This window comes from Gavialis gangeticus, unplaced genomic scaffold (assembly GCF_001723915.1).
Source record: "Gavialis gangeticus isolate Ggan-Ray unplaced genomic scaffold, GavGan_comp1, whole genome shotgun sequence".
Lineage (NCBI taxonomy): Eukaryota > Metazoa > Chordata > Crocodylia > Gavialidae > Gavialis > Gavialis gangeticus.
In genome coordinates, this window is record NW_017729016.1 from 18,173,397 (window position 1) to 18,180,678 (window position 7,282).

A 7,282-nucleotide genomic window follows, 5' to 3' on the forward strand; every position below is an offset into this window, starting at 1 on the left:
GGGTTGGAGGGGGGAGGGGGGAGCAGTGAGCGGGGACCACCCACAGATGTCAGCAGTGATGCTGGCAGCAAGGGGTGAGGGGGCAGTTGGAGAGTGGTGGCCACCCACAGAAGCTGGCAGCAGCTTCAGAGGTAGCCAATCTCAGGTGAGGCACATGCTTCCCAAGGCCCACCTACATGTTACCTATGATCACACCCCCATATCCCCCACCCTGCCGCAGTATCCAAAAGAAAGACTTCATTTTAAGCTATTGTGTGATCACCTCTGTGTACACTACACAAACACATGTAAATCAGGTCAAAAATATTTTTTGAAATCAAATTAATGAATGTTGTAGATTTTTAGAATACAATTTGGTATTTTTCTGGTTCTGAGATGGCAAAACCCCTTGCTGAAAGGAGTATTTCTGGGGGCAAAGGGAGGAACTCCTGGTGGCAAAGGTCGGAGGCTAGCGGGTGGGACTTCCAGTCCCAAGATGGCAACCTGCACCTGTCAGGAGGCGGGGCTACCCATGTGGCCCTTGACAGCTTGCCAAAACTTGGTAAGTGCCCCTCCGCCTGAAATAATTGCCTTCCCCAATTTATATATTAGTGGTGTTTCATTTTGATCACTGAAAAATGTGGATTTTGGGTTTCTTCTTTACATCTGAAAAGTGGGGATTTTTTAATCAGAGAAAACCTGGATCCCTGCTTATTTCTTAAATATTCTTAAGAATTCCTTAAGTTAGAGGTTATACAAAGTTTAGCCCAGGCCTAGACATAACTAACATAGCACCATAGGAGTTTGGTTAACACTACAAAAGCCTAATGCGAATAAGAACATAAGCTGAAATGAATATTTAATAATAACCTGTGTCAACACAGAAGGGTTACCTAAAAGATCCTCAGCATCCTATCTAGTTTCTGAGATGAGCCCATATATTCTCCGTCTTATATACCCCAAACCACAGCTATAGTTTTCTATATGAGAAAGGTTAGGTCCAATTCCCTTTAAAGCCCTTCAGATCTGGTCCTTAATCATCTGGAAGGACTGCAGCATAAGACTTGCCCCATCCCTAAAGTAGATGGGTATAATCTGTGTGTCATTCCTAACCTCTGCTGACCCACAGATGAGAAATAGGGACAGGGAAACATATTGAAGAGTTTTGTGCAGTGCCCATCACTGCAACATGCAATTATCTGTCACGTGGCATTGTCCGGCTGTACCCTCACCTTTCACTGATGCTAACAACAGCCTGGCACAACCCTGAATGTCTGCAGCCTCATTTTCAAAGATCTTCCAGAAATCAATTAAACTTGCCGCTGCTCAGGACCTTTGAATATCTAGCTGTCAGAGCCTTTAAGCATTCTCTGCGGTGGAGCTGGTGGTGGGTAGGAGGGGAAGCAGCAGCCATGGACATATCAAATCTATCTGGGATCTCTTCTTTCCTCTGTGGGTAGAGCTGGTAGGAGAGGAAGAAGCAGCCATGGAAATATTAAATATATTTGGGCCCTCTTCATTTCTCTGGCTTTGCATATGATTTAAAACACCAAGATGCCTTTCAACTCTTTTGAAGGAAGAAAAATCCCAGAGGTGAGATTAATGCTCTTCTGAGCACACAGTCAGGGCATGGAGGCTCCAGGCTAGAATTACTGGCTCTAATTTGCTGCATAGGCATGACCAGCTTTTAAGAACTAAGCTGGACAGAACTAAGCCTTCAAAGTTCAGCAGGAGCTTTAAAAACTTCAACCAGAGGTTCTCATGTCGGTGCAGCCATAGTAAAAAGTCTATCACTGTTCCATTACAGGCCCTGCTTAATTCAACTGTAAAAACTTGCTCCAGGCTGAGGCTTGTAATATAAATTCTTAGCTCCAGGAACAAATTTTGACATTACACATTTGGTAAATAAATTTGGCAGTGTTTCAGGTGGAGGAGAACAAAATCACCTCCTCAAAGTTTACCTGTCACAGAAGTGGGGAGGAAGCAGCTTTTCACGGCAGAAAAGTTGACAAAATCCTGTTGCCAACAACAAGGCTGACAGGTCTGTCCGTGTGCACGCTTGATAGGATGCCTCGCAGAAGAAAATAATTTATAACTGGCTAGGCAATTTAGTTGGTGTGTCGGAAAACAAGGAGTACCTAAGAACACTTAATTAGCAATTCTGGTGACTCCGAGTCTGCACAAGGGCACACAAACAAATTACCCTGGGGCAAAGGAGGGCAGGGCTTTACAGTATATTACCTGCTCTGTGATAATGGCCCGTATTACTACCCACTCAATTTACTCCACAATGAAAGGTATCCGGTAGCAGGGGCTATGACACCAAGCTCCCCCATTTCAGGTAAGTGCCCTAATCACTGGGCTACAGAGTCAGGCTTCCTCTTACTTGCTCTCGTTATGGTCTCATGAATATTGCACTCATTGGTGCACGGCAGCCTGGATCCAACACAAAGCTACCCGTACCCACACTAGCTTGTAGCCTGATGAATTAGTGCTCTCTTGGAGATGAGAGCCGTGGGTTAGAGTTCCCTCTGGCCGAAGGAATGGAAATCAGGCTGTCCCATTTCCTGGCTCTCACCCGCACGCTATTCGGCAGAAGGTGGGCAGCATCCCAACCAGGTAAATCTCTTCCTGTGATTTTAAATGAAAGTGGCCGTGACTGTTTCATGAAGAGCTCGGTGCTGTCAGTGCACAGCGATCAGATTGGGTCCCACAGGGAATTTAGGTGCCACTCAAAGGTTCTGGATTCAAAGGACCTGGGCTGGAAAAGACAGCCAGCTGCCCAGACTAGAGTAATTCTGGACACGTACAGCAGGCAGCTGGGGAGGGAGCTTTAAGGTGACAGGCATTCAGAAAGTTGAGCCCCCTTAAAGGTCAGGCAGCTGCAGAGCATGGGATCTTGGATCACAATTCAATGCTCTGAGCTTGGGATACATGAATAGTGTTTAAATTTCCAGGATGTGTGCAGAGGTCAGCAATTCCCCTCCTCTGGGAAAAGGGATACGGTGGGGTTAGTGCTACTGAAATGCTCACTGTGCCGAAGAAGGCTCCATCTCAGCAACTAGTTGAAGATGGTTGCATGAACTACCATGGGGTTTAAGGCTCACCATAAACCTCCTTCACTTTGGCTCTTGCTAAATAAAAAGGTTACTGCCATACCCTTTTTAAAAAGGTTAGAAATAAAAATATTTTTCTATATTCACTGATTAATTTTCCATGCAGATGAAGGAGAGGAGGAAAAAATTAATGAATCACACGTGACAGATGCTAGTTCTTTAGTTAAAGGACTTAAGGTACTTGGATACTGCAGTGATGGATGTAAGCATGAGAACACAGAGTGGAGTCCATTTTTCCTTTTGCCGCAGGGAAAAACACTCTGTGACTCTTTTCTGATTTCCCTCTGGAAATGGGTGGGGTGTTGTTTCTATCCACTCATTGGGCAAGGTATACCACTGCCTCATCTCTGGGCATATCTGAGAGTTCACTCTCAGGTGACTGGCTTCAAGCTTGCATCTCTCTCAGGATGGAAATCACACTTTGACCAGCTTGACAGAGTTTACTACCTGTGATCGTCTCCGGAGGACCATATCAGACCACTGATGCCTGCAGATCCGTGGGTTGTAACTGCTGATATATGTCGAGTGACTATGCAATCCTTCCAAACCAGTAGTGTTGATTATAAGCAGTTGGGACATCACTTAGATAAGAGGTCATAGATTTTGAAATAATGAAAGTCTATAGCAATGATTTTCAACCAGGGTGCCGCAGATCCTTTCAAGGGAGCCATGGAGTGCCATGCAATGTTAGCACCATGACGTGTGCAAACATGATTCACATGAGACCCCCAGAGATTTCAAATAAGAATCCACAGTGTCAGAAATACTCTGACTTGCCGCGGTCTTTCTCAGTTCTTTGCAACAGAACAATTGCTTTGTTCTTTCTCTGTACTCAAAAAACAAGTGAAAGCTAAAGGGGTGCCTTGTGTTTAACAAGGGGTGCCTTGAGTCTAAAATCTTAAGAACCATTGGTCTACATGCAGGCTTATCTACTTACAGCTTACCACCCTCTGATGATCTTCTGGTAAGCCAAGCATCTTTAGATGCCTTAAACACAGCCTTTCTCTTTATTAGTTCACCCTAAAAAGCCTCTGAGAAATGACCTCAGCTTCTCTGACAGTGAAAGACTGTTAGTATTCCTTTGACCTTACCCCCGCCCAAGCCTGGCAGAATAAGGGGTGCTGTATTTGTGTGTACGGGGGGGTGATGACTGGATTTTGCCCTAGGGCCTCTGCGATGCCCCCTAGTGGCTGCCCTGATTCTGCCCAGCTCCCACTCCAGCCTCCCAGGGTCTGACTCTGCTTCCTCACCTACTATGTCTTGGTGTGAAAAAGTACCGCGGAGAGGCTGCCTGTGGCAGGGCACTGTTTGTGCCTGCAACTTTAAGGGCCAGAAGACAGCAGCCAGCAGGTGCCTGAGTAGGGCAGCCATTTTAGATTCAGGGCTGCCCATATAAACAGGGCATTTTGCAACAACATTGCCTGGCTGCTGGTATCATCTGGAGGTAAGGGAGGAGTTGTAGGGGATGGCCAGGAGGCTCCTGGTCCTGGGCATGACCTAAAACTGCATCCTGCCAGGAGTGGGTGGCCTGGTGGGGCTTTCAGTGGTGCGGGAGCCCCCAGGAAATGCCAGGTCAGTTGCTACCCTGGTGAAAGGTGGGTTGGGGTGCCTTAACCCCTAGCCCCCACAACTGGGTGGGTTACCCCTTTTGTAGGGCCTGGAAGGTGGACCCCAGAGAGAGAGTGGGGCCATAGACTCACCCCTGTCTGGACATACCCTGACTGGCCCATGCTGGGGCCAGGACCGGAAGGGTCAAAGGGCCGGGGGCCCACCGTGAGAAGCGCCTGAGGGCCTGGGGTTCTGACTGGCCTGGAGGTGGGCCAGGGCTAGTAGCCAAAGGTCCTGGGGGGACACCCCCATGAGGGGGAGCAACTCAGGGAGCTATGCAGCCAGGAACGAAGGCAAAATAGGTCACCTGAATGGAGGGATCCAAGTGGGGTTCAGCTGGTAGGATTCTGGGACCCAGTGCGGGGCTGGTGATATGGATAACTTCTGGATGCCATCTGTGAGGCTTGGGCTGCAGTGTAGGGGAGAAACAGAGCTGCAGATAGTGCCCCCTGGCATCGGGGCAGGAAATAGGCAGCCTCCCGCTTCATTTACATCAACGAATTAATTATCATCAAGGAGTGCTGGGCGGTTAGCTCAGAAACAGGTGAGCAGGACACAGTGAGATCAGCCTGGAGCTGGTGCCCTGTTACGCTGCTCTTAGAAGTTGGTGAGCCTAGGGTACACTCTCTCTCTTTCAGTGTTCATCTTCTCGGGCTCTACTTACCTTTAAGGGGCAAATTCATGGCCTCTTTCTGCCCCTATAGCCATACCCATGCTTCACAGTTGTCCCTTTGTTCCTTGTGTAGAGGCTACAGCCCTCTAGGCTTTAGCCCCCCTTTTCTCTGGCTGCAAGCCTCTAGCCCTGGCCCACTGATTTGGGCCTTGGCCTGTGCTGCATATCTGTTCTCTGGGTCCCTCGGTCCTGTTTTACACCTTGTCTCAGCCCCCTCTGGCATCCCTGGCCCAGAGAGAGGCTGCTTCCAGTTCTGCCCAGCCCTTCTTGTCATCGTTGACTCAGGGCAATACTGCTCTCGCTCCACTCAGCATCCCCTGGCATGTCTGACCCAGAGCAAGGCTTTATACTGGGTACCCCTGCAGCACCTCTGTGGTCTCCTCTGCACTCGTTACAGCAGGGGTGGGCAATTATTTTGGGCAGAGGGCTGCTTACTGAGGTTTGGCAAGCCATTGAGGGTGGTATGAAAGGCAGCCCAGGGCAGATTAATATTAATTTTCCAAAATTTTTAGGGGCCCCGCAGGCTGGATAGAATGGCCTGGTGAGCCACATGCATTTTGCCTACCCCTGCCTTACAGCCATACCCACTCCACTGGTTTTAAGCTTAAATTGCAACGCAAATATATGCCACGCTTCCCAACTAAAAATCTACCCAGCTCTGGGTGTTTGCTTCACTACAGGCTATCAGCTCCCCTTGGCTTTCTCCTGGTAGCTCTAGAGAGCTGCTCAGGTGCCTGCTAGTTGGTTGGCTGCTCCTCTCCCCGCAGCACACAGGACCGGCCTACCTGCTGTGGCCCAGGCCCTGGGTTTATATGCCTGGAAGCCTTTTCTGTTCTGTGCTTTCCCCTGCCCTGCACAGGGGTTTGTCCCTGTTCATTAACAGCCAGTCTGCCCTCCCACAGCTGCAGCTCCACTAAGATAGCTTAGCTTGCTGTGTCCTCTGAAAAGTGGCAGGAGCCCCCTGGCTCCCTCTTACAGTCCCCTCTCCTCCCCTTCCGTTATACTCAAGTAGCAGGGTTTGGGTTCCTTGTTACAGGGGGAGCATGCCGACCAGTGCTGGGAGGAGGGAGAGCAGCCTTACCTTCCCAGGCTCTCTGCACAGGAGCGTAGCAATAGTAGCTGCCTCCCCTGTGCAAAGAGCCTGGGCAGCACTGATGGAGAGAAAGGGAGAGTCTGATGGCAGCAGCCTTGTGGTTCATGCTCCCTGGACCTTTATTTGCTCCAGCCCACCCCAGATACTCTACTGGGTGCAGGGATGCACCTGGTGCGAGCAAAACTCCCTGGGGTAGGGCACCAATCCTCAACCCTGCACCCCCACGTGCACTGTTGGGTATGGGGCAGTGCTGCCCACTCTTATCGTCTGGCAGCACAGCACTATCCCAGCCATGGTAAAGACTCCCAGAGGGATTCTGGTACCCCCTATAATCACCCCCCCACACACACACCACCTCCTGGGCTCCACTTGCCCCGCCCTTGCAGTTATGCGACTGGTTGCTGGGCCCTTCCTGATTAATAGCCTGGCCACTGTTTTCTTAATGGTCCTTGTGGAGTTTTCCCTGGTGATATTTTATATTTACTCATTGTTTCATTTCCAGCTTGTTCTTCTGTATAGCCCCCTTTGTCTTAACTTCTTCAAGTCATTAAACATTTCTTACAGGTATCAGACAATCATCTGGCAGATATAGCGGAAATAAATTAATGCAGAAAGGTTCCCTATCTTCTGTATGCCCATCAATCTTATCTGCATGGGGGTTTTTTTTGCTGAATTACATTGCTTACTTGAAGGCTTTGAGTGACGAGATTTAAAAAAAAAAAAATCTTGAAGAGGTCACATAAACAACCCAAAGGCAGCAGGGCGCAGAGCCCCAGCCAACAGCAGGCAGCCCACCTCTGCCCTGTGCACAAA

At 49.1% G+C, this 7,282-nt stretch overlaps 1 long non-coding RNA gene across 4 annotated transcripts in view; it reads left to right on the forward strand.

The window, feature by feature from the left end:
- The first annotated feature begins 2,278 nt into the window (after positions 1–2,278).
- Positions 2,279–7,282, forward strand: part of LOC109294547 — a 48,828-nt gene continuing 43,824 nt past the window's right edge. For 2 of the 4 annotated variants that reach the window (XR_002096554.1, XR_002096550.1), the window contains exon 1: positions 3,041–3,592. This is a non-coding gene — a long non-coding RNA (uncharacterized LOC109294547). Of the gene's footprint in view, positions 2,321–2,360; positions 2,599–3,040; positions 3,593–7,282 lie in introns of those variants that run through there. The other 2 variants (XR_002096552.1, XR_002096553.1) reach the window with 2 other exon arrangements.